The sequence below is a fragment of the Vespa mandarinia genome, chromosome 14 (assembly GCF_050613455.1).
Source record: "Vespa mandarinia isolate Hongniang chromosome 14, ASM5061345v1, whole genome shotgun sequence".
Taxonomy (NCBI): domain Eukaryota; kingdom Metazoa; phylum Arthropoda; class Insecta; order Hymenoptera; family Vespidae; genus Vespa; species Vespa mandarinia.
In genome coordinates, this window is record NC_140823.1 from 1,505,001 (window position 1) to 1,525,000 (window position 20,000).

Consider the following 20,000-nt stretch of genomic DNA (forward strand, 5'->3'; position numbering starts at 1 on the left):
ATTGTTTTAACGAGATTGTAATTAAGAAAGAATGTTGGAATGGATAATGTTATCCGTTTTTATTATATCCTAAACACATAAGACGTACAATTTTGAAGAATATTGAGAGCATATCAATATCACACAATCAATTAATACTTGTTATTAATAATTTTAAATGAATCCAATGATCGGGATGATTATATATCGTTGAAAAATTTAATCGAATTATCATGTTTTTTTTTTTTTTTCTTCAAGCCAGTGAATCGAATAGAAAATCATTATTATAATATTATATCATTATAATTCCGATTGATATTATAATATGCTAACGCTTTCATACTTATTATTATTATTGTTATTATTATTATTATTACTATTATTATTATTATTATTATTATTATTATTATTATTATTATTATTATAGCGAGGTTTGTTATTGATTAACGTGAGCACGTGCCAATTTTATTTTTTGGAAACAAAAAAGGAAAGAAAGAAAGAAAGGAAACAAAAGAACAAAAAAAAAGAAAAAAGAAAACAAAATAAAAAAGGAAATAGGGCAATAGAGGATCTACGAGAGATATATTAAGAAGAAGAAGAAAAAAAAAGGATGAATAACAAATAAATAAAGAAATGAAGAAATAAATAAACGAAGTAAACAGATAAATAAGTAAATAAATAAAAGTAAAAGTAAAAGTAAAAAAAAATGAATAAATAAATAAATAAATAAATAAATAAATAAATAAAAAAGTAATAATACAAGTATTCCAATCGCGTACGTTCCAACGTATAGACGGCTTCTCACAAAGTTATTGCAATAGAGATAGAAGAATATTTTCTAATAGAATGTACAGGAAAAATTAGATTTATATGCTATGCCGACGTCTTTCATTTGGTTGCTTCTTGGCAATCGCTCTTTCTCTCTCTCTCTCTCTCTCTCTCTCTCTCTCTCTCTCTTTCTCTCTTTATCTCTACCAATCTATCTTTCTCTTTTCTGTCTTATAAAATTACAAGAATACAAGAGAAGAATTTCATATAAACGCTTTAGCAACGATATATCATAAAATTTGCTTAGAAATATTCTAATAAATTTCCTAATTACGGTGCCAACAAACTTATTGACTGGTACAGACTCGTAATAATTTTCAAATATAATTGCGTCTCTTCAATTACTTTTTTTTTCATAATTGCAACTATAATAATATATATATATATATATAGATAGATAGATAGATAGATAGATAGATAGATAGATACATAGATAGATTATATGAAATTAAAAAAAAAGAATAAAAGAATATAATATCATTTCAAAACTATTATGAAAATGTTTGCGTATTTGTCTATGTCGTGTAAATTTCTAACACGTAAATACGTTTTATCTGTATATAATTATCATAAATTCATGAGATTTACGATATTAGATATTAGATATACATTAGTTGATTATACGTCGTTATGAATTTTCTCATATGAACGATAATTATTATCATCATAGATAATTCAGCTAATATGTAATATCTTAAAACTAACTGCATACAATTTAAATATTCATAATTTCTTTGCTTTTAACTAAACATATATATATATATATATATATATATATATATATACAATAAAATATATATGCAAGATGATAAATAGAATGATAAAAGAATTATATATATATAATTATATATATATAAATATTATAAAATTAAATAATAAGAATCCCGTATGTTATAATATTCAATTTAAAATTAACAGAAGATAAAAAGATTCTTTTAATTAGGTTAATCGAAAAGATTGAAGATTGAATTTTTAGTAAGATATATATGTATTTACATATATGTATAACATGTTAATCTCAAATGAAAACTAAATATCTATTTAAGGTACACGAATATCGTATTAAATATATAAAAAGGAGAAAAAAAAACTATAAAAACATCTAGCACGTCTCGAAATGCCGATAAGTCGTATGAAAATATTACTGCAGTCTCGTGTCAAGTGCCTGCAATAAAGAGATGCATTGGGAACCGAAAACATTTCTTATTGATGGACGTGTATCCTTATCGATAAAACGTTCGTTAGAAAAGAAAAAAAAAAATATGGAAAGAAGGGGAAAAAAAGGAGAAGAAAAAAGAAAAGTTGAAAAAGAAATAGAAGTAATAGGAAAAAAAAAAAAATAAGATGCTGTGCTCCGATTCGTTTGCATTTTTCGATCAAACGAAAAAAAATACCACATATATATATATATATTTATTTATTTATAGAATATGTATAATAATGATTTGTTTTATATCGTAATTCATGTTAATTTCATCCTTTTTGTTTTTAAATATATCGATATTTTTTCTATCTCTTTCTCTCTCTCTCTCTCTCTCTCTCTCTCTTTCAAACATTTCTCTTATAAAATCATATCTTTACTTATGAATCAGAATATATGTTATGTATAAACAAGTGTATATACAAATGTATTCAATTCACTTTGAGAAAAGTATCGAACACGTCTCAAGAGGAAAAACTCTCGTTGAACAATTTCATTATCGACAACTTGCGTGAATTATATTATTCGCGATTCTATAGATATACATGGGAAAGTTTTACTGCAACCAATCAAAACTTACTAGAATGCTTTTGTTCAAGAAAGATAGATAAAGAGAGAGTGAGAGAGAGAGAGAGAGAGAGAGAAAGAGAAAGAGAGAACGAGAAAAATACAGATGATATATTAAAAATCATGATATATATTTATTTTATGTACATACGTATGTACTCATGTATATATTAATTTAACTAATTATTTATATATTTGTGTGGATAGATAATACTCGTTAAAAAATATGATAAAGAAAAATAGAGGGAGAGAGAGATAGAGAGAGAAAGAGAGAAAAAGAAACTGAATAAAAATGACTCAGCAAACAGACAGAGACGGAGTACTAAAAATCATGATATATATATATATATATTTCTTACATAAATACATTTATTTTTATTTATATAAATTCTTAACCATTTATTTATTTACGTAATTTTTATTTGAATTTAAAATTATGTTTCCAAATCGTACTTCGATACGAAACATTTTTTACTTTTTCCTCTTTTTATACTTTATTTTAAATCGCTATTTATTTATTTTAATTAATTTATATATTTAATTAATTAATATATATATATATATATAATAAGTAATAAACAAATATATTTGTGTTTTTTAACTTCGGTCATACATAAACGCATATATATACATGAGCACTTTAGCACGAATTGAAAGGATTCTCTTAATTAAACAATATAAAAAGAAAGAAATAAAAAAAAAAAAAAATAAACAAAACAAAACAAAACAAAAAATAATAATACATGAAAAGCAAAGAAGAAACATGGAAAAGAATATTCAATCTTCTTTACATATCACATATGAACGACTTAATTATAGAATAAAATTGAAAGGTATATACCAATGAAAAAAATTTCCAAGATATACTAACATCTACTTACGACTTATCGGTATATTTACGAAGAGACGTGGGCTACAGTCCGATATTCCTAATTGTCTTCTTACCTTCGAGATTAATAGTATAAGCGAGCTTTAAGGTTTACATTTAAGGAAAAAAAGGAAACAAAAAGAAAAAAAAAAAAAAGAAAAAGTAGAAAAAAGGATATAAATAAACAAAAAAAAAAAAAGAATAAAAAAAAAGAAAAAATAAAAATAAAATAATATAATGAAATCTAAAAAAAGGGACACGCACGTTTCCTCAGCTTTCGATCTTTTTAGCGATCCATAAGTTACATAATTCTATGTAGCTAAATAATCCTATCGAGTTATTACTTCAAAGTTTTTTCCAAATTTTGCTTTCGTCGTGTCACGAATATAAATCAGATCTGTGTACGTGTGTGTGTCTGTGTGTGTGTGTGTGTGTGCGCGCGCGCGTGTGTGTGTATGTGTGTGTGTGAATACTTAAGAAATAAATAAAAAGTCCTCGGAAATGCGTAACCTATTTCGATATCTTTACATTATGTATATATATATATATATATATATATATATAGTCTCTAAAAAAAAAAAAAAAAATATATATATATATATACATACATGAAAGATAAGGAAAAAGATAAATAATGTTGGCGAAATGCGTTAATAAAATCATGAAACGTGTTTTTAATTAAATCGCGTAAGTAAATGAGACTGCAAAACGAGAAAATCACAAAAAATGGCGTTGAGCCTTAGTTATCGTACTTTATCGACGTTCCTTTTCGAGGTATTCTAGTTAAAACTATACGGGATTATTAACCGATCACAAATCATCAGCTGGTTGTGAGTAAATGTTAATTAAATATATCAAATCCACTTACACAGGGAATAGAGAAAGAATAAAAGCGATAGCGAATAATAAAAATTTTTCTTTTTTTTCTTTTCTTTTCTGTTCTTTTATGTTTTTTTATTTTTTTTTTTTTTTTTTATTTTTCCTCTTTTAATCGACTCGAAGAAACGATTCGTCATTAAAACGAGAGCCAATTAATTTTTTTCAAACGTACTTCTCTCACTTTATCCCACTATTATAATAGAAACTACTAACTTTTGATATTTCATTCGAATAAACTACGAAGTATGAAACTTTGCACTTCAATTGTCCGAGCCAATGTCGATTTAAGTTATTGTTCGTAATAAAACTAAACGTAATTAATTAGATTATAATTTCAAAATAATATTGAAATTATACACACATACATATATATATATATATATATATATATATATACATATATATGTATATATGTATGTATATTATCGACAAAATCGTTTCTTCGTAATAATGTTACATTATATCGACTTTCTTCGATATTTTCCTCTCTCGATATTCCTTCTCGACATACTGTGTAAGTGATATTATTATCATAATCGTATTATACCGGTAACCTCGTTTAAACAGAGAATCAAAAAAATAAATAAATAAATAAATAAATAAATAAATAAATAAATAAATAAAAAAAAAAAGAAAAAAAGAAAGAAGGAAAGAAGGAAGGACAAAAAAAAAAAGAAATATGAAAAGTAATGTACAACTCGTAAGAGTTTCTATATTACTTACGATAATTACAAAAGATGAATGGCCGAAACAATCGAGGTTTAACTGTTGTTCTAAATGTTATCTATGATTCAATCGAGATTTTAATGTTACATATATTTATAAGCTAACTAACAGTAAAACAATAATGCAAACAAACAAACAAACAAATAAACAAACAAATAAAATCGTATTAACTTAATCTGCACTGAATTATATTGTATTAAATTATTGTAAAAAATTTGAATTGAATTGAATTGAATTGCATTGCATTGAATTGAATTGAAATAAAAAACAAAAGCAAAAAAAACAAAAAAAAAATACTATGCGGTATATATAAAAGAGGCAAAAAGAAAAAAAAAAGAAAGAAAGAATTACAAAAATACTGCAACAATATTATTAACAAATAATACTTACAAACTAAAATCTACGATCTTTCTTGTTCTGACAAATGAAAAATGGATAAATAATAATATGATAAAAAAGGAAAAAAAAATGAAAAAGAAAAAAAAAGGTGGGCTAATATATCTATATATATACATATATATATATATATATATATATATATATATATATATATATATCTTTGAATATTATACATTAATCGTTAATGCTGTTTATTGTCTATCAAACATTTTATATCTTCGGTCTGGATGCATTAAAATAGAAAATATTCTTCTGTAGATAATGTAAGTGACGTTATTTCAACACTATCAACGATCCATTTATTTTCCATCCATATCCCAATTAAATATTTCCAAATAATCGAGTTTGGTAGTGAAATCGAGTGCGGACGTGTAAACAAAAACAACAAAAAAAAAAAAAATAAACATACAATAAATAAATAAAGATAAAATCTTCAAAAGGATAAAATATCAAAATAATTTTGTCAGTTTTACCTCTAGTATAATATACCGATCGAAAGTCAAAATCTGACAAATGTGCGCGCTTGATTAACACCGAGCGATACGAAAAGTAACAAAATCCAAATGATAATGGCTGGCGATCGGATAACGCTAGTCCGATGTCACGGACTCGTCGAAATTGCTGGTACTTTCGTATAAACTGCCAGTTTATTTACCGAATGTGCAAGCTTAATCCAGCATGTAATTACGGCAACTAAGTGGATAACGAACCAAGAACCGTAACACTTAGTTATTGTAGTTGAACACGCGATATCACAAAATGGCCATTGCTTTGGCAACACCACTCACTCTCTTTCTCTCTCTCTCTCGCTCTCTCTCGCTCTCTCTGGCTCTGTCTTTCTCTACGATACTCTTCATTGGATCGTTCAGAGAATCGACCGATTTTTTTTGTTGGAAAAAAATAAAAAATTTTTTTCTCGATCGCTTGACATTTTTTATACTGTCTATATTTTGAAAGTTACATATACAGATGTATATATATATATATATATATATATATATATATATATATGTTCATATATTTGTATGTATATTTGATATCGTCAATTTCATTTCTTTTATTTATGACAATAATTATTCTTGTCATAAGTTGCACATATTATAAATTCTATTTCATATATACATTTTGTTGGACATCGAGAAAAAATTTGTTTACGGAATGAAACCTTGAAAGAAGTATTTTTTATTGTTTCGTAAAGTCTTTCGTTAAAAAAAAAAGAGAAACAAAATTAAAAAGGAATGCTATACATGATATAGAATAAATACGAGTAAATAAAAATAATAAAACAATTACATTATCATAATTCGTTCTATATTATTAATTAAAACTTAAGTTTTATTACTCGTTATACTTTATTATATAAACATATATATATATATATATATACATTAAACAAACTTACTTTAGTTATGTTTATTCCTTATTTTCCTTATTTTTTTCCTTATTTTTTATATTTTATTCCTTATAGTTTATTCCTTATTTTTTTTATATTCCTTATTTTCTTTTCTGTTTCTTGATAAACACTTTGGGAACAAATATATAATACATATTAAGAAAAAAAAAAAAAAGAAGAAAAAAAAGAAAAGAAACAAACAAAAATGAAAATAATAAAAGAATTACGTTATTGTAATTCTATGCAATTTTTCTACAAAAAAAAAAAAAAAAAAAAAAAAAGAAAAAAAAGAAAAAAAAACCTGAATTACTATATATACATATATCATATGTATAGCTACGTTATAATAAACTACAAAAAAATATTTAATATCTGATCCTTCGACTGAGGTGTAAATTGAAAAGTTTAAAAAGATGTTCGTTAGTAAGAAAATGTTTTCCCGATAACGAGGGGAAATAATTTGAAGAAATTCTTACGGTATGACAGTAACGTAGCGAGACATTAACACCAACATTTTTCTTTTACTTTTCCCTGTGATATGATGAATTAAGAAAAAGTAAGAAAGGGGAAGAAAAGAAAAAGAGAAAGAATGAGAGAATGAGAGAGAGAGAGAGAGAGAGTGAGAGAGAGAGAGTAAGTGAGAGAAAGAGAGAGAGAGAGAGAGATAGAGGAGTCTCGTGTTCTGCTGCTGGCGTACACATTCATTTCCTTCCCATTTGTCGTAAAGCAGTAGTATCGGCTCGGCTTGGCTCGACTCTACTTGCAAGTTCTTAAAAAAGAGAACCTTACAGGAAATACGGCCTTAAGGCAGCTTTCAAAGTTATTAAAAACAATCCATTTACGTGGACTCCGCGGTATTTTTCATTCGTCTCTTCTTTGATGGCAAACGCGAAAATGGACTTTCTCGTCGTGTTTCATTCTTCTCGTACTCGACATCTTTCTTATTCTCTCTCTCTCTCTCTCTCTCTTTCTCTCTATTTCTTTATCTCTCTGCTCCCATTGGAGTCATTCTTTAGTCCGGGAGCTCGTTCCTTCAGCAAACTATGAATGTGAGATACTTGTGCTTTAATAATGAACGGTTTCTTAACGGCGAATACCTATGTATATATCTCGTGATCTTAAACGAATCCACACAAAATTATATATATATATATATATATAGAAATTTTTTTTTTCCTTTTTTTTTTTTATTATTTTTTATTCTCTTTCCAAAAATCTTTCTCCTTAGAATTTTCTTCGTACGAGATGAGGAAGAGGAAGAGAAAGAGTAATCACTACGTATAGCCTTTTTTTCTCTCGTTCTTTTCTCTTCTTTCTCCCTAGCGATTTGTTTTTCTTTCAGTTAAAAAAAAAAAATTGAAAAGAGAGAGAGAGAGAGAGAGAGAGAGAACGTGATGATAAAAAAAAAAAGGAAAAAGTAAAATTAAAGATACGTCAACTACGTCTCGTTAAATATCTTTCTCTTTATTTCTCTCTTCTTATTTTCTCTTCTTTTTTTTTTGTTTTTTTTTTCTTTCCGTTTTTCCAAAGAATCCTCCGATGAAAATATGAATACACGCGAAGATCGACAATTATTTTCGAAAGCGACGTACATTAACTAACGACATTCTGATTCGTTAGCGTTATTCCCTTTCCATATCGACTTTCCGCGTTCGCAATAGCTTGCGCTAATTAAACATCGGATAAAATAACTAGTGCATGCCGAGAGAAGAAAAAGAGAGAGAGAGAGAGAGAGAGAGAATGAGAGAGAATTTTATGTACGTCGTACACTATAGTCATTATATTGGTATAGGTATGTTGTAGTTGTATAACACAAAACATGATCATGACGAGCGTCAACCTCACTAGTCTACTCCTATGTTTTCAAAGTCGTTGATGCTTGAAAGGAATCGTCGAGTCATCGAACGTCATTCCCTTTATATTACACGTCCCTTGTAATATATACTTCGAATCTGATAATTTAATACGACGTCAGAGGACAATGGGCTTTTGGAACACGACCTAGCCAATTAGCTCCATATATATTTACATATTGTATATATATATATATATATATATATATATATATGTATATACTGTATATATGTTTAATAAAATTAATGTTATATTTTTTATTACGTATTAATGATAAATATTATATTGCTTCTATTAATTATACATATATATATAATTAATAAAATGAATAGATATTTTATTTATTATAAATATGTAATAAACAAATATTTTGTTGTGATTAACAGCTTTTAATTCGGAATGAAATTAACGCGACGAAAATGTTTAAAAAAAATTAGATTCCCTCTCTTAAACGAATTTACGATACGGTAAAAGAAATAATATTACGAGTATACGAATGAGTTTTTAATTTACGTCAAAAATTGAATTTCTCGTGGTTATAAATTTCATAAAGTATGAAAATCATTTGTAAATTACGTGTGTTATCGAATTATAACGAATTTGTTAAAAAAAAAAACAAAAAAAAAACAAAAAAAAAACAAAAAAACAAAAAAAAACAAAAAAACAAAAAGACAAAAAAAAAAACAAAAAAAAAAGAAGTAAACGGAAAAAATAGTATAGTAATACTTTTTCATTATTTTAGTCCTTCAATACTAAATTACTTCCGAAAATTTTTCAATCTCTATCAATTTTGAATATCTACCTTCGAATTCGTATTTTCAACAATTTAATTTTTTTTTTAACTCGTTATTCCTATTTCGTTTCATTTCGTTTTGTTTCGTTTTGTTTCGTCGTTTCGTGTATATCGTAACAAATCGATTACTTGTTAAAATTGAATTTGTTATGAAAATATAAAGTTTTGTAATAATTTAATTTTTGTACAATCGAACACCGAATTTATTTTAAACATAGTTATTTCACAAATATTCATTCAATGAGTAATTATTCGTTTAAAAACATTAATGATCACAAGATTAAAATCATTATTTCAATAATGCCATTATGATTTTTTCTAAAATAATATTTTCCTTTTCGATAATCAATTATCACAATTTTATTATTTATTCAAATAAAAAGAAAACAATCGTATGGGACGCAGGGGAGAATTTTTTAATTGCTTTTTTTTTTTAATTCGTTATTGCGTAATGATGATAGAAAAACAATATAACGATGTGCATATATATATATATATATATATATATATATATATATATATATATACATAATCGATATAATCGATGTAAAGAATGTTTGACGTTTAAACTAAATATATTTCATAATATTGAGATTGTCGAATAGTAAATGACGTTTCAATCCAAATATAATCTCACTAAGTCAAATACATTATTCGATTCTTTCGTAATTTATCCATATATCTTTGTTTAATGCAAACAAAAATGTCAATCGTTATCCAATGCTAATAAAAAAAAGTACAAAAAAGAAAAAGAATGAAACAAATAGAATCTCTGTTTACACAAATAGTATAAACATTCATCATTCTCATAATATTTCTCATTGTATTTCTTTTCGAACGTATATAGAATTAATTCGAACGAAACAAATTTATTTATAAGTATGTATCTGTAATGAAATTATTGTGATCGTAGTTTAATAACAATTCGATTGATTGAAAAAATAAGAAAAAAAGAAACAAAAAAAATAAATAAATAAATAAAAGAGATAAATTATAGACTTCTTATAGACTCACATTGTCGAACATAACATGTGATTGTCGTCTGGATTATATTACTGATGTTAATTAATAGCCATTTTAATTGGATAATAATAAAGAATAGTACAATATGTCTATATATAAATACACATTGTATATATATATATATATATATATATATATATATATATATATATATATATAACAAAGTATAGTATTAATATATTTAAAAGATGCTTAATAAATGAATTAAAAACGTTGAATAAGAATATAAAATGAAAATATATAATTGCGTTATTACATTTAAGCTTACGGCAGCAATGGGTGCTTATCTTCTCCGGCGGACGGTCACACGAGAACTGAAATGGAATACACGTCTCATTTCTTCATGTCCTTGTCGCTTTAATAATACATTTGTTTTGTTTTCGAATATTATGTCGTATTAAAAGCAGGAATATTTATATATCGATGAGCGACATTGACCTTCTGATGTTGTCATATCATTTCGTACTAGTCATTCCTACTACGTACATACATATGTTTCTAATCTCTCTCTCTCTCTCTCTCTCTCACTGAATAAATCAATTGTTAAATTATCATTTAAATATATAATATTCGTTAAATAATAATTTATATATTTATTATAACAATAATAATATTGAGAATATAATTATAAATTACACTTATTGTTAATATAATTTATTACAAATGTAAAGATGTAAGTTAAATTATATTTTTAATATAATATAACATATGATTGTATTCAATATATCATATACGATATAATTAAATAAAATTCTAATTATAATACATTCAAATTCTAATCATTATAAATAAAAAATTTTATTATGATACAGTCAAATTTTAATCAATATACAATAGAAATTCTAAGACATAAATATAAAGTTTAATTTTGTTATACAAATGATTGTACTTCCTTATTAATTATAATATAATATAATTATACTGATATATAAGTTATACGATAACTTTCTACTTAGCATAATCTTTCATTTAATTCTCTCATCGAATATCAAATGAGTTATATTGAGTTAAGCATATATATATATGTATATATATTGAACAATAACCCAACACTCGTAGAGTTATAAGTATTCATTAAACATTCAATCCATGTCACGTTCTTACATTTCCAATGACGAGCAAATACTATAGTTATGTCTGTATGTATATATATATATATATATATATATATGTATGTATGTATGTATGTATGTATGTATGTATCTATGTAAATCTTTCCCGTATTCGAAAGCAGGTGAATGTAATCATAAGTAGTCGTTAGACTATTCATCGAAAACAAACAATAAAAAAAAATTGATAAAATAGTGTTGAAATTGTGGGTGGTTGAGGATGGGAGAGGTTACAGACATAGAAGGAATAGGTACACATTCTCCCTCTCTCTCTCTCTCTCTCTCTCTCTTTCTCTTTATCGTTCGTTCGCTCTCTTTTCCTCCTATATATAATCGTATTTGTATACATTTGGGGATAGGGTCGTGACCTAGAGAAGTGCCGTTGAACCGTGCCATCGCCGTAACGATGAAAAAAAGAAAAAAAGAAAAAAGAAAAAAAAGAAAAAAAAAGAAACAAAAGAAAAAGAAAAAACATAAAAATAGAAATAAAAGTAAAAAAAAAATAAAAGTAAAAAAAAATACAAAAAAAAAAAAAATAAAAAATAACGAAAGAACAAATTGGACCGTTATTAATTGCGTAGACCAAGCGACGCGCGCTTTTAATTACTACTCTTTTAATTAAGGCCATAATTATGACCCGTCCTATGCTATGTCGTAGGTACCAGTGTCCTATCCATGTATTTCTGTAAATTCTCAAGCGTACTGATACGTGCATCTATGTATACATGTATGTATCTACGTATGTATATATATATATATATATATATATATATATATATGTATCTTCCTTTCCCTTTTTAAACATATTCTATATCTCTATCTCTATCTCTATCTCTCTATTTCTCTATCTCTCTCTCTCTCTCTCTCTTTATACGTATCTTTCTATTTCTAATCTATCCTTCTTCTTCATTCTCTTTCTCTTTCAATTATATTTAACATATGCACTGTATGTATTTATTTATATACGTATATACCATTAGACTTTAGTCATTTGAAGTCGACCGACAGCGTAATCGTTTACGTGATGATGCTCTCTATAAGAAAATTAACGTTTAAATTCGTACGAAAGAAAAAAAAAAAAACAAAAAGTAATAAATAAGAAGAAAAAATAAATAAATGAATAAAAAAAAAAAAAAAGAAAAAAGAAAAAGAAAAGAAAAAACAAGGTAATATTTTATAATAAGTCAAGCGTTGAAATTATTTTAAATTTCATCGAGCTATTGTTCTATAATTTTAATATTGTCCGATTGTATTCCCTTCTATAATATAATCGGATATATATATATATATATATATATATATATATATATACCTAGAACGTGCAAACAATCAAACAGGCCTCCTTTCATAATACGAATTCAATGGCAAGCTTTTGACGTCTAAGATGGTTATATGGTGTTCGAATTGAATGTTAATACTCATAAGCGTTGCCCTAATTGAAAGAAATTTGTCAAGTAGACGAAGACGTATTTCGTAAAAGTAACAAGTCGATGGAGAGTACCTTTTTAAACTTCTCCTTTCTCCCTTCTCTTTCTCTCTCCATTACTCTTGTCTTCTCTTCTCTCCTCACTTCACTTCACCGCACCTCATCATTCTATCCTTCTCCTTTCCTCCTTTACCAGCTTCTCTCTTTTCTTCGTTTTCTAAGACTTCCTATCTTATTTCCATTTAATTTTCATTCCCACGGGAACTTCGTTAATAATAACAAGAAAAAAGAAAAAGAGTAACGATAAAAATAGAGAGAGAGAGAAAGAAAGAGAGAGAGAGACAGAAAGAAAGAGAGAGAGAGAGAGAGAGAGAGAGACAGAGAAGGAAAAATAAGAAAAAGAAAAAATAGAAAATATAATGGCGAAAAAAGAAGAGATCGGTTGATGGAAAGATGGTAGGGTGCGATAGAATCTCTAGGTAAAGTTATAATTAATTACATATATATATATATATATATACATATACACGTATACACACACATATGTATATATAGAGAGAGAGAAGAGAGATACATCGTGTCGCGTCCGAGCGTTTGTGTTCCACGCTTTTTAATTACGCACTCTGGACAAGAGAGTATATGGTAGAGGGTGGAAGATAGTTAGGGATAAAAGGGTGGTTCAGGGGTTGAAAAATAAAAAAAAAAAAGAAATGTTTCGAGAAATGTGAGAAAACGTAAACGCTCGAAAAAAGATTAAACGAGTTTTCTCTCGTATCTCTTCCGCTGCTAATTACTCCTACAAAGTTTATTTTACTTTACCAGATATCTCTCTCTCTCTCTCTCTCTCTCTCTCTGTGTCTCTCTCTCTCTCTCTCTCTCTCTCTCTTTATCTATCTACCTCTCCCGCATGCGCGCAAAAATGATCTTAAGTTTTTCCATTTCTTTCGCTTATCCTCCCACCCTTTCTTCACAATCCACTCCCACCCCATCCCCTTCCATTCTCTCTCTCTCTCTCTCTCTCTCTCTCTCTCACGATTGAATTATATTTTTTATGATAATCGTTTATCGAAAAAGTTACGTCTCTATATTGATAAATCGTGGTTCCTGTCAACTTTTGGAAAATATCAAGATTATTTGCTTTCGTTAGGGTGAATATTTTTATTTCCCTCTTTTATTTCTTTTCTTTTTATATTGAACTTAATGTTATTAAAATAAATGCAATTTCATCGGATAACCGTCGATATTTCCAATAACGTTTGGAGATGCAAGTAATAATTTAATTACTTTCCCTACGTAATTTCTCGATGATTTTCACGTTGCCATTCGTAATATTGAATTCTCGTGAATTCAACTTAAATCACCGATTGGGAGTTTAACGTTTTTAAAGATCAATACGATGATACATAAATTAAAGTTGAATAAACGTTATTTTTGTACGTTTATTTTAATTATTATTAATCGTTTGACTTAACGTTTTTACGATGAATCTCTTAATAAATGATAAAATTTGTCTTTGTTATAGGTCAATGATCTGTCATCCTTTATTATTTAATCTTATGATCGATTGTATGACATTTTTATTTCAATAAAAAGAAAAAAAAAAAAAGAAAAAGAAAACAGAAAAATAAAAAATGAATGGATTTAAAGAAAATATTAATTTCATAGGATAAACAGTGTTATTTTGTTTATGAAAATAGAGAAAATATATAAGAGTACATAATTAATGATAGGAAAGGAAAGAAAAACGATTGGTCATAATATGAGAATTTATTTAAAATTGAAATCGAATATTAAAATTGTATAAAATTAAAATATCATTCATTTCTTTCCATTTTAAGATAATTTTAAAGATATAAGTTTAGATAGCATGAGTAAAAACCCATTAATATTTATTAAACTCAATGGATTGAATTCATTGTTAATTTAATTATGATATTTGAAATGAACAAACGAACGAGACAAACATTCTTCATTGTTATGCTAATTCGAGACATGCTATTTAAAAATACTTTTTCGAAATGAATTTTTAATTTTACAGTTTATAAATATCTCACATCAATGACGTTCTAATATTTCTAAATAAACGAAATTCAATTAATCATAAGATAATTCATTAATTTATTCTACGCATATGACGATACGTGAAAACAAATTTAACAATTAATTACAATTAATAACAATTAATACAAACAAATTTAATGGCGTTATAAAATCGATACTTTAATGTGACACGACGATCTCATGCGAACAAACATTCTCGTTTATTTGAATAATTTTAAATGTTGCTTAGTATTATTGCAGTCATTCCTTGTGAAAATATTATGGGATCACGTATAAAACATGAACTTCATGTCTCATGTTATCGTTATCATTATCCCAAATGTATATAAATATTGTATATACGTGTATATCCATTTTCTTATATAATATATTGAAAATAATAAAAAAGCAATTACGAATATGTACATAATACGTCGTAATCTATAAACATAAATCAAAATACTTATATAATTCGAAAGCATTCTCCGTGTGTACCTTCAACCCAGTACCTTTTGTACCTTAAACTAAGCAGTAAATACATATCCATTGTAGTACGCCAGGTATAACGCGGATTCCCTAGATGGTTCTTCCTTTATCGACTCAACAGAAATTACTTTGTAGTGAAATTTATTGTTCCGCGAGTTTCATTCGGTATTATGGTGAAATTCGAAGTATATACCATGGATAAGAGCGAATGAGTCTTTTATTCTTTTATTTATATATATATATATATATATATATATATATATATTTTTTTTTTATGATTGAGACGAAGTGAAAAAATCGATTTTGCTAGCAATCGGAGGCCTTGCGTTACTAAATTAGCACTTTCATGAAAGAACAAACGGACATCCTAGGCGTTTCTCTTCTTTGATATTTCTCTCTCTCTCTCTCTCTCTTTCTCCCTCACTGTATCTCTCTCTTCTTCTTTCTATCTTTTTCTCTCTTCTAGTTTCTCAACGATCGTCGGCAATCTATTTTAACGCAACGCAAAGAGAATGAAAAAGAAAATGAGAGAGAGAAAGAGAGAAAGAGAGAAAAGAGAGAGAGAGAGAGAGAAGAGGGAAAGAGAAAGACAGAGAGAAATAGAGAAAAGGGAGACGAAAGAGAGAGAGAGAGAGAGAGAGAGACAGAGTGGCCGATAGTACCTTTCCTCATTCCACCAACATTTTCATTCTCTTTTGCGCAAACCCGTCTAAATGCTAATTGGTTTCCCATTTCTATCCGTGCACCGTACTACAACGAACGTACACCGTCCTCTCAGCTTTTTACTCCTATCTTTTTCTTATTTCTCTTTCTCTCTCTCTCTCTCTCTCTCTCTCTTTTTCTCTCTCTTTCTCTTTCTCTCTCTCTCTCTCTCTCTCTCTCTTTCTCTTTTTCTCTCTCTTTCTCTCTCTCTCTCTCTCTCTCTCTCTCTCTCTCTCTCTATGTCTACCATACCTCTATCTGTCTACCATTTACTCGCGCTTTTCTCTTTGTCGAATTAATTTTTTATTTTTATTTATTTTTTTATTTTTTACTTTTCTGTTTTTTTCTTTTTTTTTTTTCTTTTTCTATACCATAGAATTGCACCAAAAGCATCATGTCGATCTTCTCTATACCAATTATATAATATATATATATTTATATATATATATATATAAAAGTATTTGTGAGGGTAGAGAGAAAGAATACCTTTTTTATATCTCCTTTATTCTTTTTTTCTTTTTTTGTCTTTTTTTTTTTTTTTTTATTCCCTTGATCCAATTCGAATCGTGATATTTTCTTTCTCACAGGAAATGTAATTTGAAATTCAATATTTTCGTGAGATAAACTAAAGCACGATTTTCTATATTTATTAATTAAAAGATATCGATGACGACGAGGATTTGGGAAAGGGAACTTACGAGAGTTAAATCGCGAATTTGGATAAATGCATACGTTCTTCCGATAGGAAATCTAGGGGAATCTGATTAATTTAAATAGAAAGCTCCGGTACGCGTTCGATAGGAGTGCAAGCGTAACAAGCCATTTATTATGCACTAAACGTATATTGTACTTGATATAATTAATAACACCGATGTAATCACTAACGGTAATTAGTGGGCCGATCGAACTGGTTAATACGTTTTATTTTCTACTCTTCCAATGAACGAATCCATCATTTAAATTATAATGAACCTGTTTATCTAGATTTATATATATATATATATATATATATATATATATATATATATATATATATATAGAGAGAGAGAGAGAGAGAGAGAGAAAGAGAAAAAGAGAAGATGTATGTATATGTATACATATGTGTACAATATTGTCCAATAACTATTATCTATTTGAATATATTGAATAAGATTAATAGAAAAAGATATGTTATAAATTATAAAGATACGTATATATATATATATATATACGTATAAATGGATATATATATATATATATAATACACAATATTAATGCATATATTTAATTAAAAAATGGTAACAATTTATTTGTTCAAGTTTTATTCAAATTCGCATAGTTTATGAGGGTAATAACTAGTAATATATATATATATATATATATATATATATATATATATATATATAAACCTTGTATTAATTAATAAATTAATAAACAATGTAATAATAATATATTAAATTACTATTTAAATAAATATTGCATATATATATACAATATTTTCATTCTGCATTTTTAATTGTTCGTTAATACTAATTCAAGATGAATTCAATATATATATATATATATATATATATATATATATATATATATATACGACCAAAAAAATCTTAATTTACATAATATCATTAATATGTAACTAGAAGAGAGAGAGAGAGAAAGAAAGAGAGAAAGAGAGAGAGAGAGAGAGAGAGAGAGAGAGAGAGAGCGCTTATGCGCACGCGCAAGTTAACATAGAAATAATAAAAGTCGTTTGTCCGAGTGTAACAATTTTTGCCTCAGTTGACATTTTATCCAGGACGATGAAACTTTATCACTGCTCTCGGTGCGGAGAATTTTCGTATAGGAATTACGTGTACCGAATGGCCGAGCACGATTTCCCAAGCTCGGTATTATTACGTACACGCTATAAATTGGCAAGGGGCCAAATAAAATGCTGGCGAATCGAATAAATCAGTTGATTTTTCTCATCCTCTTGAAATCCGTGCTACGGTTAATTTGCAAATCAACTGTACCGCCGAAGGAATCTCTTCTCTCTCTCTCTCTCTCTCTCTCTCTCTCTCTCTTTATTTTTCTCTCTTTTTCTCTTTTCATTCATCCTCCGCCATTTTACGCACGTTCTCGACTTTTTCCATTCGTTTTTTTTTTCTTTTTTAACGATAGAAAAGTCCAAAAGAGATTTTTTACCTCAATCTTACTCTCTCTCTCTCTCTCTCTCTCTCTCTCTCTCTCTCTTTCTTCTTATTTTCTTATTTACAACGTAATGAATATACGATACGCAAATGATTTTCGAAACGTATTTCGATTGATGAGATACCTCTTCTTTGATGGTTAAAGCGAAAGAAAAATTTCGTTAAGTGAAAGCAAATGGATCAATGAATGGATTAATCGAATAATCCAACAAAGGTTTTGAACTACTCAAAGGTAGCCCACTTATATCAACCATACTCACTTCGATTTGCTGCTTTGCATTGCGTTATATATGCAAATTCTAGGGGGAATTCGGTGTAATAATCTCTCTCTGTTTCTCTCGCGTACATACGAACATGCACAAACAAACACACACACATACACACACACACACATATATATATATATATATAGAGAGAGAGAGAGAGAGAGAAAGGGATAGGCACATACATACATACATTTTCAATGTGGCTCCTCGTCGGAATAACGAGCTAATGCCATGGCAGTTAGATGGCGCCGACCCCAATTCACTTCCCGAGCAACCGCAAATTCATTAAGCAATTGCAATTTCATTCGTTTCGTACTTTTACGACAAGTTAGGCCACTTTTATGTTTTACTCGTAAAGTAAGATACTAAATATATTAAGTATGCATGTATGTATGTATATATGTATGTATGTATGTATGTATGTATGTATGTATGTATGTATGTATGTATGTATGTACATATAAATACACAGGTAAGTATATTCTATAAGAGTTTATAAATATTATTTTACTTCGAGATATTAATGAGATCAGCGATTAATTTTTATCAATTTTTTCTGAGATTATATCACGATAGAAAGTAAAAGATATAATGATAGGGAAAGATATGGAACAGACAATGAAATTCTTTCGAACGATCCTAATCGATTTACCATTGAAATCATTCACTTACACGAGTATAATATCAACAAATATCTATATTTATGATTGATCTATAGAAAATGAATGGGAAGGAAGGAGAGAAAGAGAGATGGTTATGGAGGGATAACACTGTTCTGTTTCATTGACAATTTTAAAATCATACATTCCGTAGTAACTAAAGACAATGATTTCTTTTGATTTTTTTTTTTTTTATTAGTTCTTTCTTTTTGATTGAAGAAAAAAAATTTTCTTTCCATTTTTTTTTTATCCCTTTTTTTTTCTTTCTTCTAAATTCTTTACTTCTGACGTTATAAGGAAATATAATAGAAAGGAGAGAGATAGAAAGAGAGAAAGAGAGAGAGAGAAAGAGAGATTAGAGTACACAGTAGGATTGTCTAAATAAATTTCCATTTTTACCTCGGCGCACTCCTTTTTGCCGTTTCCTCATTAAAATCGTCCATGAGCAGAAGGTGAGGAAGGAAAAACGTGAAAATAAACATTTCAAAAGGCAGAGAGACTGGCGACACACGACGACTCTGCCTTTTCGTTTCTCTTTGTTTTTTATTAATTTTTTTTTCTTCTTCTTTTGGTGGGAGGGTTGGAGATAGGGTTGAGTGAATTGGGGAGGAGAAGGAGAAGAAGGAGGAGGAGG

The 20,000-nt window shown here is 27.3% G+C and overlaps 1 long non-coding RNA gene across 1 annotated transcript in view; it reads right to left on the reverse strand.

Moving 5' to 3' along the window:
• The window catches only part of LOC118439961 (uncharacterized), a 24,948-nt gene extending 14,137 nt beyond the window's left edge, over positions 1-10,811 (reverse strand). Inside the window, exon 1 of the long non-coding RNA XR_014982968.1 lies at positions 10,767-10,811. This is a non-coding gene — a long non-coding RNA (uncharacterized LOC118439961). The remainder of the gene's footprint in view (positions 1-10,766) is intronic.
• Between the last annotated feature and the right edge of the window lie 9,189 nt (positions 10,812-20,000).